Below are 21921 nucleotides of genomic sequence, written 5' to 3' on the forward strand. Positions count from 1 at the left end.
ACTGGTCCGACACGATCAATAATCTTGAATGGTCCAATATACCTTGGATTTAATTTCCCTCGTTTACCAAATCGAACAACACCTTTCCAAGGTGCAACTTTAAGCATGACCATCTCTCCAATTTCAAATTCTATATCTTTTCTTTTAATGTCAGCGTAGCTCTTTTGTCGACTTTGGGCGGTTTTCAACCGTTGTTGAATTTGGATGATCTTCTCGGTAGTTTCTTGTATAATCTCCGGACCCGTAATCTGTCTATCCCCCACTTCACTCCAACAAATTGGAGACCTGCACTTTCTACCATAAAGTGCTTCAAACGGTGCCATCTCAATGCTTGAATGGTAGCTGTTGTTGTAGGAAAATTCTGCTAACGGTAGAAGTCGATCCCAACTGTTTCCGAAATCAATAACACATGCTCGTAGCATGTCTTCAAGCGTTTGTATCGTCCTTTCACTCTGCCCATCAGTTTGTGGATGATAGGCAGTACTCATGTCTAGACGAGTTCCTAATGCTTGCTGTAATGTCTGCCATAATCTTGAAATAAATTTGCCATCCCTATCAGAGATAATAGAGATTGGTATTCCATGTCTAGAGATGACTTCCTTCAAATACAGTCGTGCTAACTTCTCCATCTTGTCATCTTCTCTTATTGGCAGGAAGTGTGCTGATTTGGTGAGACGATCAACTATTACCCAAATAGTATCAAAACCACTTGCAGTCCTTGGAAATTTAGTGATGAAATCCATGGTAATGTTTTCCCATTTCCATTCCGGGATTTCGGGTTGTTGAAGTAGACCTGATGGTTTCTGATGCTCAGCTTTGACCTTAGAACACGTCAAACATTCTCCTACATATTTAGCAACATCAGCTTTCATACCCGGCCACCAAAAATGTTTCTTGAGATCCTTGTACATCTTCCCCGTTCCAGGATGTATTGAGTATCTGGTTTTATGAGCTTCTCTAAGTACCATTTCTCTCATATCTCCAAATTTTGGTACCCAAATCCTTTCAGCCATATACCGGGTTCTGTCTTCCCGAATATTAAGATGCTTCTCCGATCCTTTGGGTATTTCATCCTTTAAATTTCCCTCTTTTAAAACTCCTTGTTGCGCCTCCTTTATTTAAGTAGTAATGTTATTATGAATCATTATATTCATAGATTTTACTCGAATGGGTTCTCTGTCCTTCCTGCTCAAGGCATCGGCTACCACATTTGCCTTCCCCGGGTGGTAACGAATCTCAAAGTCATAATCATTCAATAATTCAATCCACCTACGCTGCCTCATATTCAGTTGTTTCTGATTAAATATGTGTTGAAGACTTTTGTGGTCGGTATATATAATACTTTTGACCCCATATAAGTAGTGCCTCCAAGTCTTTAATGCAAAAACAACCGCGCCTAATTCCAAATCATGCATCGTATAATTTTGTTCGTGAATCTTCAATTGTCTAGACGCATAAGCAATCACCTTCGTTCGTTGCATTAATACACAACCGAGACCTTGCTTTGATGCATCACAATAAATCACAAAATCATCATTCCCTTCAAGCAATGACAATATAGGTGCCGTAGTTAGCTTTTTCTTCAATAACTGAAACGCTTTCTCTTGTTCATCATTCCATTCAAATTTCTTCCCTTTATGCGTTAATGCAGTCAAGGATTTTGCTATTCTGGAAAAGTCTTGGATGAACCTTCTGTAGTAACCAGCTAGTCCTAAAAACTGGCGTATGTGTTTCGGAGTTTTCGGGGTTTCCCACTTTTCAACAGTTTCTATCTTTGCCGGATCCACCTTAATACCTTCTTTGTTCACTATGTGACCGAGGAATTGAACTTCTTCCAACCAAAATGCACACTTTGAAAACTTAGCGTACAATTCTTCCTTCCTCAATACTTCTAACACCTTTCTCAAATGTTCACCGTGTTCTTGGTCATTCTTTGAGTAAATAAGTATGTCATCAATGAAAACAATGACAAACTTGTCAAGGTATGGTCCACACACTCGGTTCATAAGATCCATGAACACAGCTGGTGCATTAGTTAAACAAAACGGCATGACCATAAACTCGTAATGATCGTAACGTGTTCTGAAAGCAGTCTTTGGAATATCATCTTCTTTCACCCGCATTTGATGATACCCGGAACGTAAGTCAATCTTTGAATAAACAGACGAGCCTTGTAGTTGATCAAATAAGTCATCGATTCTCGGTAGTGGGTAGCGGTTCTTGATGGTAAGTTTGTTCAACTCTCGGTAGTCGATACACAACCTGAATGTACCATCTTTCTTCTTGACAAACAAAACAGGAGCTCCCCACGGTGATGTGCTTGGTCGAATGAAACCACGCTCTAAAAGTTCTTGTAATTGGCTTTGCAGTTCTTTCATCTCGCTGGGTGCGAGTCTGTAAGGAGCACGAGCTATTGGTGCAGCTCCTGGTACAAGATCTATTTGAAATTCAACGGATCGATGTGGGGTAATCCCGGTAATTCTTTCGGAAATACATCAGGAAATTCTTTTGCAATGGGAACATCATTGATGCTCTTTTCTTCAGTTTGTACCTTCTCAACGTGTGCTAGAACAGCATAGCAACCTTTTCTTATTAGTTTTTGTGCCTTCAAATTACTAATAAGATGTAGCTTCGTGTTGCCCTTTTCTCCGTACACCATTAAGGGTTTTCCTTTTTCTCGTATAATGCGAATTGCATTTTTGTAACAAACGATCTCTGCTTTCACTTCTTTCAACCAGTCCATACCGATTATCACATCAAAACTCCCTAACTCTACTGGTATCAAATCAATCTTAAATGTTTCGCTAACCAGTTTAATTTCTCGATTCCGACATATATTATCTGCTGAAATTAATTTACCATTTGCTAATTCGAGTAAAAATTTACTATCCAAAGGCGTCAATGGACAACTTAATTTAGCACAAAAATCTCTACTCATATAGCTTCTATCCGCACCCGAATCAAATAAAACGTAAGCAGATTTATTGTCAATAAGAAACGTACCCGTAACAAGCTCCGGGTCTTCCTGTGCCTCTGTCGCATTAATATTGAAAACTCTTCCGCGGCCTTGTCCATTCGTGTTCTCCTGGTTCGGGCAATTTCTAATGATGTGGCCCGGTTTTCCACATTTATAACAAACTACATTGGCATAACTTGCTCCGACACTACTTGCTCCGCCATTACTCGTTCCGACACCATTTGTTCCTTTAGTTCTATTAACCCCTGGTCCGTAGACCTCACACTTCGCCGCGCTATGACCATTTCTTTTACACTTGTTGCAAAATTTGGTGCAGAACCCCGAGTGATTCTTTTCACACCTTTGGCATAGCTAATTCTGATTGTTGTTGTTGTTGTTGCAGTTATTATTGTTGTTGGGATGATTGTTGTAGTTGCTGTTGTTGTTGTTGTTGTTGTTGTTGTTGGGCCGTTTGTTGTAGTTACGATTGATGTTGCGATTGTTGGGATAATTGTTGCGATTATTGTTGTAATTGCTGTTGTTGTTGTATTGGTGATTCTTATCACTGTTTTCCTCCCACTTTCTTTTGACTTGCTTCACATTGGCCTCTTCAGCAGTCTGTTCTTTAATTCTTTCTTCAATCTGGTTCACTAGTTTGTGAGCCATTCTACATGCCTGTTGTATAGAGGCGGGCTCGTGTGAACTTATATCTTCTTGGATTCTTTCCGGTAATCCTTTCACAAACGCGTCGATCTTCTCTTCCTCATCTTCGAATGCTCCCGGACACAATAGGCACAATTCTGTGAATCGTCTTTCGTACGTGGTAATATCAAATCCTTGGGTTCGTAACCCTCTAAGTTCTGTCTTGAGCTTATTGACCTCGGTTCTGGGACGGTACTTCTCGTTCATCAAGTGCTTGAATGCTGACCACGGTAGTGCGTACGCATCGTCTTGTCCCACTTGCTCTAGATAGGTATTCCACCATGTTAACGCAGAACCTGTGAAGGTATGCGTAGCGTACTTTACTTTATCCTCTTCAGTACACTTACTTATGGCAAACACCGATTCGACCTTCTCGGTCCACCGTTTCAATCCGATCGGTCCTTCGGTTCCATCAAATTCCAAAGGTTTGCAGGCAGTGAATTCTTTGTAGGTGCATCCTACACGATTTCCTGTACTGCTAGATCCAAGGTTATTGTTGGTATGTAGCACAGCCTGTACTGCGGCTATGTTTGAAGCTAGAAAAGTACGGAATTCCTCTTCATTCATATTCACGGTGTGTCGAGTAGTCGGTGCCATTTCCTTCAAAATAGTTAAATGGAACAAGTTAATCATACAGAATATTAAGAGTAGTTAATAGTATTTCGTAGCATAATATGAACTCATTTATAAAAGCTTTTTCTTCATATTAGCGTTTTATAAGTTTAAATTCGGGTAGTACCTACCCGTTAAGTTCATACTTAGTAGCTAATATACAATTCAACTACTACAATTCTATATGAAAAACTGATTATAATAATATTTCGCGTTCAAACTTTTACACAATATTTTACAAACTTACAATACCGCTTATTTTACATATAGCATGAAATATAGCACACAATAAATTTGATACAAGATGGTTGTGAAGATAATTCTAGCTAGTATACAAGTCGTTCAGCAAAGGCAATAAAGACACGTAATTCATACGTCCAGAAACAAGTCATGCATCCTGGTTTTACTAGGACTACTTCCCATCCTTGGTCTTGTGGAACATAACCGTTATGGCCGTTGATAAGACAGCGTGTTGTAACGTCGTCAAAGGGACGAGGGTTACGTAATGTCCAACAGTCCCGTAACAATCTAAAAACCTCATTTCTTACCCCAATTACCGACTCCGTCACTTGTGGGAACGTTTTGTTTAATAGTTGTAGCCCGATGTTCTTGTTCTCACTTTGGTGAGAAGCGAACATTACTAATCCGTAAGCATAACATGCTTCTTTATGTTGCATGTTAGCCGCTTTTTCTAAATCACGAAGTCCAATATTCGGATATATTGAGTCAAAATAATTTCTTAACCCATTGCGTAAAATAGCATTTGGGTTCCCCGCAATATATGCGTCAAAGTAAACACATCGTAACTTATTGGTTTCCCAATGTGATATCCTCCATCTTTTAAACGAAAGTCTCTTATAAACCAAGACATTCTTGGAACGTTCTTCGAATGTCTTACAAACTGATCTCGCCTTAAATAGTTGTGCCGAAGAATTCTGACCGACTCTAGACAAGATTTCATCAATCATGTCTCCGGGTAGGTCTCTTAAAATATTGGGTTGTCTATCCATTTTGTGTTGTTATACTGTAAAATAGACAAGAGTTAGATTCATAAAAAAAAAATACTTATTAATACAAGCAATTTTTACATATATCATAAAGCATAAGCACACTATATTACATATATTACACCACACGAATACAACTATCTTATTCCGACTCGCTTGTTTCTTCTTCTTCGGTTTTAGTTCGTTTTGCCAAGTTTCTAGGGATATATGATGTTCCCCTAATACGAGCCGTCGTGATCCACATTGGTTTAGAAAAACCTGGTGGTTTAGAGGTTCCCGGGTCATTGTTACAACTTAAGGACTTCGGGGGTTGACGATACATATAAAGTTCATCGGGGTTGGAATTAGATTTCTCTATTTTTATGCTCTTTCCCTTATTATTTTCTTTTGCCTTTTTAAATTCAGTTGGGGTAATTTCTATAACATCATCGGAATTCTCGTCGGAATCCGATTCATCAGAGAATTGATAATCCTCCCAATATTTTGCTTCCTTGGCGGAAACACCATTGACCATAATTAACCTTGGTCGGTTGGTTGAGGATTTTCTTTTACTTAACCGTTTTATTATTTCCCCCACCGGTTCTATTTCTTCATCCGGTTCCGATTCTTCTTCCGGTTCCGATTCTTCTTCCGGTTCCGACTCTTCTTCCGGTTCCTCTTCGGGAACTTGTGAATCAGTCCACGAATCATTCCAATTTACATTTGACTCTTCATTATTATTAGGTGAGTCAATGGGACTTGTTCTAGAGGTAGACATCTATCACATAATATCAAACGCGTTAAGAGATTAATATATCACATAATATTCACATGTTAAAAATATATAGTTTCCAACAAAATTTGTTAAGCAATCATTTTTCAAGTAAACACGGTCGAAGTCCAGACTCACTAATGCATCCTAACAAACTCGATAAGACACACTAATGCAAAATTCTGGTTCTCTAAGACCAACGCTCGGATACCAACTGAAATGTCCCGTTCTTATTGATTAAAAACGTTCCATATTAATTGATTTCGTTGTGAGGTTTTGACCTCTATATGAGACGTTTTTCAAAGACTGCATTCATTTTAAAACAAACCATAACCTTTATTTCATCAATAAAGGTTTAAAAAGCTTTACGTAGATTATCAAATAATGATAATCTAAAATATCCTGTTTACACACGACCATTACATAATGGTTTACAATACAAATATGTTACAACAAAATAAGTTTCTTGAATTCAGTTTTTACACAATATCATACAAGCATGGACTCCAAATCTCGTCCTTATTTAAGTATGCAACAGCGGAAGCTCTTAATAATCACCTGAGAATAAACATGCTTAAAACGTCAACAAAAATGTTGGTGAGTTATAGGTTTAACCTATATATATCAAATCATAATAATAGACCACAAGATTTCATATTTCAATACACATCCCATACATAGAGATAAAAATCATTCATATGGTGAACACCTGGTAACCGACATTAACAAGATGCATATATAAGAATATCCCCATCATTCCGGGACACCCTTCGGATATGATATAAATTTCGAAGTACTAAAGCATCCGGTACTTTGGATGGGGTTTGTTAAGCCCAATAGATCTATCTTTAGGATTCGCGTCAATTAGGGTGTCTGTTCCCTAATTCTTAGATTACCAGACTTAATAAAAAGGGGCATATTCGATTTCGATAATTCAACCATAGAATGTAGTTTCACGTACTTGTGTCTATTTTGTAAATCATTTATAAAACCTGCATGTATTCTCATCCCAAAAATATTAGATTTTAAAAGTGGGACTATAACTCACTTTCACAGATTTTTACTTCGTCGGGAAGTAAGACTTGGCCACTGGTTGATTCACGAACCTATAACAATATATACATATATATCAAAGTATGTTCAAAATATATTTACAACACTTTTAATATATTTTGATGTTTTAAGTTTATTAAGTCAGCTGTCCTCGTTAGTAACCTACAACTAGTTGTCCACAGTTAGATGTACAGAAATAAATCGATAAATATTATCTTGAATCAATCCACGACCCAGTGTATACGTATCTCAGTATTGATCACAACTCAAACTATATATATTTTGGAATCAACCTCAACCCTGTATAGCTAACTCCAACATTCACATATAGAGTGTCTATGGTTGTTCCGAAATATATATAGATGTGTCGACATGATAGGTCGAAACATTGTATACGTGTCTATGGTATCTCAAGATTACATAATATACAATACAAGTTGATTAAGTTATGGTTGGAATAGATTTGTTACCAATTTTCACGTAGCTAAAATGAGAAAAATTATCCAATCTTGTTTTACCCATAACTTCTTCATTTTAAATCCGTTTTGAGTGAATCAAATTGCTATGGTTTCATATTGAACTCTATTTTATGAATCTAAACAGAAAAAGTATAGGTTTATAGTCGGAAAAATAAGTTACAAGTCGTTTTTGTAAAGGTAGTCATTTCAGTCGAAAGAACGACGTCTAGATGACCATTTTAGAAAACATACTTCCACTTTGAGTTTAACCATAATTTTTGGATATAGTTTCATGTTCATAATAAAAATAATTTTCTCAGAATAACAACTTTTAAATCAAAGTTTATCATAGTTTTTAATTAACTAACCCAAAACAGCCCGCGGTGTTACTACGACGGCGTAAATCCGGTTTTACGGTGTTTTTCGTGTTTCCAGGTTTTAAATCATTAATTTAGCATATCATATAGATATAGAACATGTGTTTAGTTGATTTTAAAAGTCAAGTTAGAAGGATTAACTTTTGTTTGCGAACAAGTTTAGAATTAACTAAACTATGTTCTAGTGATTACAAGTTTAAACCTTCGAATAAGATAGCTTTATATGTATGAATCGAATGATGTTATGAACATCATTACTACCTTAAGTTCCTTGGATAAACCTACTGGAAAAGAGAAAAATGGATCTAGCTTCAATGGATCCTTGGATGGCTCGAAGTTCTTGAAGCAGAATCATGACACGAAAACAAGTTCAAGTAAGATCATCACTTGAAATAAGATTGTTATAGTTATAGAAATTGAACCAAAGTTTGAATATGATTATTACCTTGTATTAGAATGATAACCTACTGTAATAAACAAAGATTTCTTGAGGTTGGATGATCACCTTACAAGATTGGAAGTGAGCTAGCAAACTTGAAAGTATTCTTGATTTTATGAAACTAGAACTTTTGGAATTTATGAAGAACACTTAGAACTTGAAGATAGAACTTGAGAGAGATCAATTAGATGAAGAAAATTGAAGAATGAAAGTGTTTGTAGGTGTTTTTGGTCGTTGGTGTATGGATTAGATATAAAGGATATGTAATTTTGTTTTCATGTAAATAAGTCATGAATGATTACTCATATTTTTGTAATTTTATGAGATATTTCATGCTAGTTGCCAAATGATGGTTCCCACATGTGTTAGGTGACTCACATGGGCTGCTAAGAGCTGATCATTGGAGTGTATATACCAATAGTACATACATCTAAAAGCTGTGTATTGTACGAGTACGAATACGGGTGCATACGAGTAGAATTGTTGATGAAACTGAACGAGGATGTAATTGTAAGCATTTTTGTTAAGTAGAAGTATTTTGATAAGTGTATTGAAGTCTTTCAAAAGTGTATAAATACATATTAAAACACTACATGTATATACATTTTAACTGAGTCGTTAAGTCATCGTTAGTCGTTACATGTAAGTGTTGTTTTGAAACCTTTAGGTTAACGATCTTGTTAAATGTTGTTAACCCAATGTTTATAATATCAAATGAGATTTTAAATTATTATATTATCATGATATTATCATGTATGAATATCTCTTAATATGATATATATGCATTAAATGTCTTTACAACGATAATCGTTACATATATGTCTCGTTTAAAAATCATTAAGTTAGTAGTCTTGTTTTTACATATGTAGTTCATTGTTAATATACTTAATGATATGTTTACTTATCATAGTATCATGTTAACTATATATATATTCATATATATGTCATCATATAGTTTTTACAAGTTTTAACGTTCGTGAATCACCGGTCAACTTGGGTGGTCAATTGTCTATATGAAACATATTTCAATTAATCAAGTCTTAACAAGTTTGATTGCTTAACATGTTGGAAACATTTAATCATGTAAATATCAATCTCAATTAATATATATAAACATGGAAAAGTTCGGGTCACTACACCCTGGTCGCTCACAACATGACCCAGAAACCAAAATTCACACTTGGAGAATTTGGCGTAAAGTTGCTCTTGTCTCAAGAGTTCAAGTACTTGTCGGAGATGTTGCTCATGCTCTTCTTCTCTCTTAGAGTAGATGAGGATATCATCTATGAAGACGATAATAAACTTATCCAAGTACGGCTTGCAGACACGATTCATGAGGTCCATGAACACGGCAGGTGCATTTGTCAAACCGAATGGCATCACGAGAAACTCATAATGACCATAACGAGTCCTGAATACGGTTTTCATTACGTCACTTTCCTTTACTCTCAACTGGTGATAACCGGATCGTAATTCGATCTTCGAGTAAACGCTCAATCCTTGTAGTTGATCAAAAAGATCATCAATTCGTGGAAGAGGATACCGATTCTTGATAGTTAATTTGTTGAGCTCACGGTAGTCGATACACATACGGAAGGATCCATCCTTCTTCTTTACAAACAACACAGGTGCGCCCCAAGGCGAGAAACTTGGTTGGATAAATCTACGGTCAAGTAGTTCTTGTAGTTGGCTTTGTAATTCTTGCATCTCGGAAGGTGCGAGTCTATAAGGTGCGCGAGCTACAGGTGCAGCTCCTGGCACTAAGTCGATCTAAAACTCTACGGCTCTCGGCGGCGGTAATCCCGGCACTTCCTATAACGATCCGTCCCTAATCCATCCGGACAATGTCCATATTGATTACAAACGAATTACAATAGTTGATAACATCGCGAGGTACTTGACCTCTATAAGATACATTTTACAAACGTTGCATTTATTCTTAAAAGGCAATCTATCATTACATCAAGAGTTGACATGTTCGCCTAACATTTCATAATATCCAAATGACCTAATCTGCCATTTACTTAATAATAATCTCTATAAACTTCAATGACTCGAATGCAACGTCTTTTAATATATGTCCTTAATGGCCTCAAGTAGTGTCCTTAGTACGAGCTAATGCACAACGGAAGGTTTCTTTAATTCCTGAGAATAACATGCTTTAAAACGTCAACATAAAGTTGGTGAGATATAGGTTTGATGCTAGCAGCGTAATAACTATGGACCACAAGATTTCATGTTCATACATAGTACACTCGCAAGTGTATGGAAAAGTCGTTGAGCACTTGGTAACCATACTTAACATTTAAAACACAGCAGCATATTCTTAAATAAACCCTACACCGTACCAAGTGTAGCATACAGAAACGAAGTACTGTGCAACCATTTAAAACTGGTCGTCCAGCCCGGTTGGGGTTGTCAGGCCCGATAGATCTATCAACAGGATTCGCGTTTACATTCCTCATGTAAATATTAGCTACCAAGTATAAAGAAATATGCCATGGTACAACTCAACATAGAATTTATTTTTGATCACTTGTGTCCATAACGTAAATCATTTATAAAAGTAGCGCATGTATTCTCAGCCCAAAAATATTTAGAATTTAAAAGGGATTATATACTCACCATACTGTATTTTGTAGTAAAAATACATATAACATCATTGAACAAGTATAGGGTTGGCCTCGGATACACAAACCTATATCAAGTATATATATATTAACACATATCATATTTAATCAACTAAATTTATTTATATTTTATAATGTGTTACGATTAATATCTTTATATATATGATATATATATATATATATATTATGTTATATCAATATAGTTATTAAAATACTAATTAGTTAGTATATTAAAACATATTAATATGTATTATTAGTTTACTTGTAATATATATTTTTGTATAGATGTTATTCGTGTGTTGAAATAATACTAAAGTAATAATAGTTTTGATAAAGATAATAATAATGACTAAAGATAATAATAATTATAATAATAATAATAATACTAATGTTAATAATAATAATGATAAAAAAATAATAATAATAATTATTATAGTTTTTAGTGATAAGAATAATAATAATACTTATTTTATTAACAAAAATAATTAAGTTAGTAGTAATAGTAATAACAATACTAAAATTTTAGAATGATTCAAATTGGGATATTAATAATAATGATAATAAATTTTGATTACTTCCATAATAATAATAATAATAATAATAATAATAATAATAATAATAATAATAATAATAATAATAATAATAATAATAATAATAATAATAATAATAATAGTAATAATAATAACAATAATAATAATAAAAATTTAATAAAAATATAATAGCTACCTTTTGTATAAGCCTTTTAAAAAAAAAATTTGTCACAGACGGGACTCGAACCCAGGACCTCTCGCAAACCCGGATCACACCCAAACCACTCCACCACTTCTGCTTTCTCTGATTTATTACGGATTTAATTTGTTTTATCCCATTTGTTTTTCTGTTTCTGTTCTTCCCTCACCCTCTTCCATCATCAAATCAAACGATCCATAACAAATTCTAATTCCAATTTATTGTTTGTTTAAAACTTGTAACAATCAGAAAACAATAGAGTGTATTTATTGATTAACAAAAAGAACAAAAAAAATATATATGCAGGCTACCTGCTGTGCTGTTGTTCGTCGAGCAAAAGGAGAAAAAAAATATTAATGATTTTGATTTCAAGCGTGTATTAGCCAAAGATCAAAACACGAAATATTTTTTCAAATCCATCCTAGAAACTATCTATAACTTTAATTGAACCAGAAACATAAGCCTGATTCCGAATTTCTTCAAGAACACGAATGTTTGACTTTTTGAAAATAAAGCTTTGACTCGTAAATTAGCATTCGATATACTAAGTTGAGGTTTGAAAATTTACAGAAAGAATCAATATATGATTACCAACAACTCTGCGTTTATAATTTTTGCAATTTGTTATAAAATTGAGCTTTGGCAAAAACAAATACACGTACAGAGCCTTTTGAGCTTTTTAAAAAAAAAATTTGTTTAAATTAACGGAATTAAATAATTTGTATCAGGTTGATTGATGATAGAAGATGAAGTGATTATCTTATCACTGAATTTGGTTAATTATATAAGGAATGAAAGGGTCGACGGATGGTAGAAGGAGAAGAAAATAACAGACAAAAACAAAATTTTACAGATAATTGATGTAGATGTGCAGTTGGATTTTATCGAAAGGGAATCTCCAAAAAAAAATACGGATAATAACAAGAACAGATTTTTATTTATATCTTTTTTTTTATAATTAATAAACATTTTTAATTAATAAATATAGTAATAATAATAATAACATAAAAAAAATGATAATAGATATATCTTTACTAGCAGTTAATATTAATACCAAAAATAATTATTTTATTGTATTTATAATATTAATAAGTGAAATAATGGTACTAACTATAATATTGATAAGAATACACATAATAATAATATTATCAAGAAATAAAATATATAAAAATGATAATTGTTAGTAATGTTGTTAATAATGATCGTTATATATATTTTGATAAAGATAATAATATTAACTATTATAAAAATGATAAGTGATAGTAATTATAATAAATAGTATTATTTTCATAATGATGTTAATTATAATAATAACAATAATAATAACTAACAATATTTATATCACAACTAGGTTATAAACTTTATCATTCTTATGATAGTATTTATAACTATATATATTTGTATATTTATATTTATATTTATATTTATATATATATTCATTTGTAATTAATTGTTCGTGAATCGTCGGGCATGGACAAAGGGTAACTGATTATTCGAATATAGATTTCAACTTTCTAGACTCAACAGTACAGATTTTTGCTTATCGTGTCGGAAACATATAAAGATTAAGGTTTAAATTTGGTTGGAAATTTCCGGGTCATTACAGTACCTATCCGTTAAAGAAATTTCGTCCCCGAAATTTGATAGAGGTCGTCATGGATATCCATAAGAATGTTTTCATGACGAATATGAGGTAATAATGGAGTTTTATCACTATTGAGAGATATAGATAAAACGATTCGATCATGTGAAGCGTACGAGTGAAGCTATCACAAAAGAGTGAAATGAGTAAGTAAATATATTCGTTTCAATCGATGACGTAGTTACTATTGACTTTCGGGATTTAAGGGATTTAAAGAAAATCTTACGTAATAAGATTTGGTTCTTCGGCGATCAGGATCTTCTTTGATTTAATGCGGCAATCTGTGTTGATTTCTCTGTCGGATATTTCACTATAAATACACCTCCTTCCATTCCTTACTTCCATACCTCACATCTTCTATCCTTTCTCCCTCAATTCATACCTTAAAGTATTCGTTAAAATGCTCCATCCCGTTCTGATTCTTGTTATACTTCTAACTTTCATATCTTTCATTCTTCTCTTTCATCTACCGTCAGAAGAATCTATTCACTTCTATCATTTCCTCGAAATTATAATGTTTTTAATTCTCCCGTGTCTTTACGTTGCAATGCGTATTGATATACACGGTTTGTAATTTCAGGGTTATTATCGAGCTTTATATTCTTCACTATTTTTTTTTGGAAATTCAAGCTTTCGTTTTCTCTTCCTGACTTCGAGTCAAGTGAGTAATGGTACGGAATTCGTAGGTATGAAATTTGGAATGAACATAGATAATGCTCTTAGAAAGAAATGGTAATGGCACGATTTTTGATTTGTCAAATTACCAGATTATCCTGGAACAGACCGAATCATCAAGAAATATTTTCTTGATATTTTTAGAATTTATATAGAATGTAAGAGCCGTGTAGCATGACACATGATGATGGTACTGTGAATCATCACATTCCATTAGAAACTCAACATGACTTACTGTAATATAATGACGTTGATCAAGTGTCATTATATTATACTAATTCATGCATCAGTTCCCAACATTACTTCAACACATTCATATTTTAAACTCGAAGGTTTCAGAATTTAGAAACTAACACAGTTTCTTTTATGTTGTAACGCAGATATTACGGAGTGATAAATGATTTCAGATAAGGATAGTTGTGAAAATATCTCCAGAAATATGGAGAATATGTATAACGGAAGATATGAAGATATCTTATAATATCTAAGATAAGATGATGATGAAGAATATCATCTGGAGAGGTTTAGAATAAGGAGTAGGGTTCTTACTAACGGTTTCAGTAGGCACTGAATCATTTGAATCCTTTGAAAGCAGATTCAGTTCTTGTGATTTATCCACAGCCTCTTTCATACTTTGCTCAAACCTTCTCTTTTGCTGAGCTTTACCAACACACCGTACTTTATCATCAAACTTTTGACTGTTAAAGTCGTTTACAGTTTTTGCTGCTTCATTAGCATTTCAAGAACTACTTCGCAGTTCAAGGTGTTTTTCGGAAGCTTCACATTCAAAGTATGAAATTCTTAGGGATAGATGTTATATGTATAACTGGAGATGTTCTGTGATATTTTCAAATTACTAATTGCGGATTTCGCCAAAGAGATGACGAGCTACTGGTACATCTGCTGATGACGTCGGGGAATATAAAAGGTTCTCCGGTAACGACGGCGAAAGGACAACGTATATATATATCGATATTATAATAAGAGTAATCTTACTGAGAAGTCGAAGTTGACTTGCTGGAGCTGTGACAAAATTGGCTACTTTGAAAAAAAAGAATCGTAAGGTTGTTGTTGCTAATAACTGGTAAAGAATTCAACACGGGTACGTGTTAAACTATGAATTTAGATTCGAGAGTTTTTCAGGTGCATAAATCTTTTCTTCCGTAGATAAAGGGCAGTTGGTTCAATGTCTTGGTTGAGGTGTTTTCAAGAATCGTGAAAAATTTGAGCGCGGATTGTAACTGTAGGGATACAATGAGGTTTAAGATGAAATCAAGTGGCAAACTTGAAAAATTGTTTAGTTTCATATGTTATAATCAATATTTTAATTCATTTTAATTGTCCAAAGTTAGCAGTCCTATAGTCCAATCGTTCAATAGTCCAATAGTCCAATGATTCATATATAGTTTAATATATAATATTCAAATTAATTAATACGTATCGTGACCCGTATACCGGTCTCAGTATTGATCACAACTCAAACCATATATATATTTTGGAATCAACTTCAACCCTGTATAGCCAACTCCCACATTCACATATAGAGTGTCTACGGTTGTTCCGAAATATATATATATAGATGGGTCGATATGATAAGTCGAAACCTTGCATACGTGTCCCGTTATTTATAGTGCGTAAAATAAATAAATATATATCATGACCCGTGTACAACGTATTGTCTCAGAATTAATCCAACGTATTGTGTACATGTGTCCCGATTTAAAGTGCGTAAAAGTAAATAACAGAAATTAAATGACGATAAATAAAATTGCGAGAATGTAAATTGCAATAATTAACAGTTAGCTGGGAACAGTTAGCTAGGAACAGTTAGCGTGGAATCTTAACCAAATTCATCATAGTTAATTTGTTTGTTTCTAACACTTTTTATTTTGTCCAATGTTTTCTTCGTTATGCCACTTGTTGGATTCTGATAGGTCAAAATCCAAATATGTAATTTGAATGGAAATGGTTGTTCTGTGGTGAACGGATACGTATATCGATAGTTGTAAGTAGGATAGTAAATGGTTGTTGAATCAGATTTGAAGAATGTACAGTGTAACTTATTAATGTGAAATCTAAATATTCCTCGGGTACTACCTACCCGTTAAAATATTTTCATCATTAATAATTTGTACGAAAGAATTTTTAATTACAATCTTTATGAAAATATACTTGCATATATATTTTCTTCAGATGTAATCATGGATTTAATGAGTCAATAAGATATTAAACTCATTTGATTTATCGTTAGTACTTGATTACATGATCTCTAAAACATTAGAGATTACATAATCGTCATGTCGAACGAGGATAAATGAGGTAGAACGATATGTAAAGTGAAGATAATCGATGTAGAACGATATGTAGAACGAAAATCATACTCGAAGTATAGATGGTGATATTGAGGCATGTGATGTTGATATCCGAGGTACAGATTGTGATGTTGAGATTTACGACGCGTTTGCGGTTGGAGGTGATAAGGGTACTGTCGGTGTTGTTGTTGGTGATACAGATTATGCTGCTGGTGCTGCTGCTGGTGTTTGTAACCTTCGCACCATGTTCTCCAATGTCGTCACGCGAACGCGAAGTTCGTTATCTTCTGCTAGCACACCGGGACATTTGGCGGTTCGAGCGAGCGAATGATCAATATTCGAAATATGGGAAAGTACATAATCGTGACGAGATAATCTAGAAATGAGAGAGAGAATGGTGTTTCGAACAGGTTCGCCGATAAGTGCTTCAGGTTTATTGCAAAGTGAACAATTTGGTGGATGGAAGGGATCTTTGATGTGAAATGATTTTCGGATATCGAATGATATTCTAGCTATATAGAATATCTATATATATAATACTAAAGATTTTGTAGACTTAAGAGGAACCTACGGCATGTGTCTGGCAATTCTACAATAACAGATACGCTAAGATATGAATTTTGTCTATACACTATCGATGCACTAAATGCAATAAGACGTGTCTAGACTTAAGAATGATAAGCAGGCAATTCCCTAAGGATGATAAGCAGATGGTTTCCGACTAGAAATGATAAGCAAAACTTTCGACATGCAGACACGGTCGAAGTCCAGACTCACTAATGTATCCTAACAACTTATCAGTTAGACACACTAATGCAGACCTGGTTCGCTAAGACCACCGCTCTGATACCACCTATAACGATCCGTCCCTAATCCATCCGGACAATGTCCATATTGATTACAAACGAATTACAATAGTTGATAACATCGCGAGGTACTTGACCTCTATAAGATACATTTTACAAACGTTGCATTTATTCTTAAAAGGCAATCTATCATTACATCAAGAGTTGACATGTTCGCCTAACATTTCATAATATCCAAATGACCTAATCTGCCATTTACTTAATAATAATCTCTATAAACTTCAATGACTCGAATGCAACGTCTTTTGATATATGTCCTTAATGGCCTCAAGTAGTGTCCTTAGTACGAGCTAATGCACAGCGGAAGGTTTCTTTAATTCCTGAGAATAACATGCTTTAAAACGTCAACATAAAGTTGGTGAGATATAGGTTTGATGCTAGCAGCGTAATAACTATGGACCACAAGATTTCATGTTCATACATAGTACACTCGCAAGTGTATGGAAAAGTCGTTGAGCACTTGGTAACCATACTTAACATTTAAAACACAGCAGCATATTCTTAAATAAACCCTACACCGTACCAAGTGTAGCATACAGAAACGAAGTACTGTGCAACCGTTTAAAACTGGTCGTCCAGCCCAGTTGGGGTTATCAGGCCCGATAGATCTATCAACAGGATTCGCGTTTACAATCCTCATGTAAATATTAGCTACCAAGTATAAAGAAATATGTCATGGTACAACTCAACATAGAATTTATTTTTGATCACTTGTGTCCATAACGTAAATCATTTATAAAAGTAGCGCATGTATTCTCAGCCCAAAAATATTTAGAGTTTAAAAGGGATTATATACTCACCATACTGTATTTTGTAGTAAAAATACATATAACATCATTGAACAAGTATAGGGTTGGCCTCGGATACACAAACCTATATCAAGTATATATATATTAACACATATCATATTTAATCAACTAAATTTATTTATATTTTATAATGTGTTACGATTAATATCTTTATATATATGATATATATATATATATATATATATATATATATATATATATATATATATATATATATATATATATATATATATATATATATATATATATATATATATATATATATATATATATATTATGTTATATCAATATAGTTATTAAAATACTAATTAGTTAGTATATTAAAACATATTAATATGTATTATTAGTTTACTTGTAATATATATTTTTGTATAGATGTTATTCGTGTGTTGAAATAATACTAAAGTAATAATAGTTTTGATAAAGATAATAATAATGATTAAAGATAATAATAATTATAATAATAATAATAATATTAATGTTAATAATAATAATTATAAAAATAATAATATTAATAATAATAATAATTATAGTTTTTAGTGATAAGAATAATAATAATACTTATTTTATTAACAAAAATAATTAAGTTAGTAGTAATAGTAATAACAATACTAAAATTTTAGAATGATTCAAATTAGGATATTAATAATAATGATAATAAATTTTGATAACTTCCATAATAATAATAATAATAATAATAATAATAATAATAATAATAATAATAATAATAATAATAATAATAATAATAATAATAATAATAATAATAATAATAATAATAATAATAATAATAATAACAATAATAATAAAAAAAATTAATAAAAATATAATAGCTACCTTTTGTATAAGCCTTTTAAAAAAAAATTGTCACAGACGGGACTCGAACCCAGGACCTCTCGCAAACCCGGATCACACCCAAACCACTCCACCACTTCTGCTTTCTCTGATTTATTACGGATTTAATTTGTTTTATCCCATTTGTTTTTCTGTTTCTGTTCTTCCCTCACCCTCTTCCATCATCAAATCAAACGATCCATAACAAATTCTAATTCCAATTTATTGTTTGTTTAAAACTTGTAACAATCAGAAAACAATAGAGTGTATTTATTGATTAACAAAAAGAACAAAAAAATATATATATGCAGGCTACCTGCTGTGCTGTTGTTCGTCGAGCAAAAGGAGAAAAAAAATATTAATGATTTTGATTTCAAGCGTGTATTAGCCAAAGATCAAAACACGAAATATTTTTTCAAATCCATCCTAGAAACTATCTATAACTTCAATTGAACCAGAAACATAAGCCTGATTCCGAATTTCTTCAAGAACACGAATGTTTGACTTTTTGAAAATAAAGCTTTGACTCGTAAATTAGCATTCGATATACTAAGTTGAGGTTTGAAAATTTACAGAAAGAATCAATATATGATTACCAACAACTCTGCGTTTATAATTTTTGTAATTTGTTATAAAATCGAGCTTTGGCAAAAACAAATACACGTACAGAGCCTTTTGAGCTTTTTAAAAAAAATTGTTTAAATTAACAGAATTAAATAATTTGTATCAGGTTGATTGATGATAGAAGATGAAGCGATTATCTTATCACTGAATTTGGTTAATTATATAAGGAATGAAAGGGTCGACAGATGGTAGAAGGAGAAGAAAATAACAGACAAAAACAAAATTTTACAGATAATTGATATAGATGTGCAGTTGGATTTTATCGAAAGGGAATCTCCAAAAAAAAATACGGATAATAACAAGAACAGATTTTTATTTATATCTTTTTTTATAATTAATAAACATTTTTAATTAATAAATATAGTAATAATAATAATAACATAAAAAAATGATAATAGATATATCTTTACTAGCAGTTAATATTAATACCAAAAATAATTATTTTATTGTATTTATAATATTAATAAGTGAAATAATGGTACTAACTATAATATTGATAAGAATACACATAATAATAATATTATCAAGAAATAAAATATATAAAAATGATAATTGTTAGTAATGTTGTTAATAATGATCGTTATATATATTTTGATAAAGATAATAATATTAACTATTATAAAAATGATAAGTGATAGTAATTATAATAAATAGTATTATTTTCATAATGATGTTAATTATAATAATAACAATAATAATAACTAACAATATTTATATCACAACTAGGTTATAAACTTTATCATTCTTATGATAGTATTTATAACTATATATATTTGTATATTTATATTTATATTTATATATATATTCATTTGTAATTAATTGTTCGTGAATCGTCGGGCATGGTCAAAGGGTAACTGATTATTCGAATATAGATTTCAACTTTCTAGACTCAACATTACAGATTTTTGTTTATCGTGTCGGAAACATATAATGATTAAGGTTTAAATTTGGTCGGAAATTTTCGGGTCATTACACTTCCTCAGGGAAGACATCGGAAAATTCGTTCACAATTCGAACGTCGTTCACGTTTTTCTCCTCAGTTTCTACTGTTTTCACATGCGCTAGGACAGCAAAACGTCCCTTCTTCATGATCTTTTGCACTTTCACGCAACTAATGAGGTTCAGCTTCGAGGTACATCTCTCTCCGTAGATGATCAGTGGCTCACCATCTCCTTGTGGTATACGAAGAGCTTTATCTCCACAGATAATATCGGCTCTTATCTTGCTCAACCAATCCATACCAACGATCACGTCAAAACTTCCCAATTTGATGGGTATCAAATCGATTTCGAAATTTGCACCAGCTATGTTGATAATAGCTCCACGACTAATATGGTCAACCTTTTCAAGTGTTCCATTGGCGACCTCGACAAGCATACTCTCTTTTAACGGGACTAATGACCAATTAATCTTATCGCAAAAATGTGTACATACATAACTTCTATCCGCACCAGTATCAAACAAGACAGAAGCTAAAAGATTGTTGATTTTGAATATACCTGTCACCAACTCGGGGTTTTCGCATGCGTCCTGAAATGTCCCGTTCTTATTGATTAAAAACGTTCCATATTAATTGATTTCGTTGCGAGGTTTTGACCTCTATATGAGACGTTTTTCAAAGACTGCATTCATTTTTAAACAAACCATAACCTTTATTTCATCAATAAAGGTTTAAAAAGCTTTACGTAGATTATCAAATAATGATAATCTAAAATATCCTGTTTACACACAACCATTACATAATGGTTTACAATACAAATATGTTACAACAAAATAAGTTTCTTGAATGCAGTTTTTACACAATATCATACAAGCATGGACTCCAAATCTTGTCCTTATTTAAGTATGCGACAGCGGAAGCTCTTAATAATCACCTGAGAATAAACATGCTTAAAACGTCAACAAAAATGTTGGTGAATTATAGGTTTAACCTATATATATCAAATCGTAACAATAGACCACAAGATTTCATATTTCAATATACATCCCATACATAGAGATAAAAATCATTCATATGGTGAACACCTGGTAACCGACAATAACAAGATGCATATATAAGAATATCCCCATCATTCCGGGACACCCTTCGGATATGATATAAATTTCGAAGTACTAAAGCATCCGGTACTTTGGATGGGGTTTGTTAGGCCCAATAGATCTATCTTTAGGATTCGCGTCAATTAGGGTGTCTGTTCCCTAATTCTTAGATTACCAGACTTAATAAAAAGGGGCATATTCGATTTCGATAATTCAACCATAGAATGTAGTTTCACGTACTTGTGTCTATTTTGTAAATCATTTATAAAACCTGCATGTATTCTCATCCCAAAAATATTAGATTTTAAAAGTGGGACTATAACTCACTTTCACAGATTTTTACTTCGTCGGGAAGTAAGACTTGGCCACTGGTTGATTCACGAACCTATAACAATATATACATATATATCA

The sequence above is a fragment of the Rutidosis leptorrhynchoides genome, chromosome 4 (genome assembly GCF_046630445.1).
Source record: "Rutidosis leptorrhynchoides isolate AG116_Rl617_1_P2 chromosome 4, CSIRO_AGI_Rlap_v1, whole genome shotgun sequence".
In the NCBI taxonomy this organism is placed as follows: domain Eukaryota; kingdom Viridiplantae; phylum Streptophyta; class Magnoliopsida; order Asterales; family Asteraceae; genus Rutidosis; species Rutidosis leptorrhynchoides.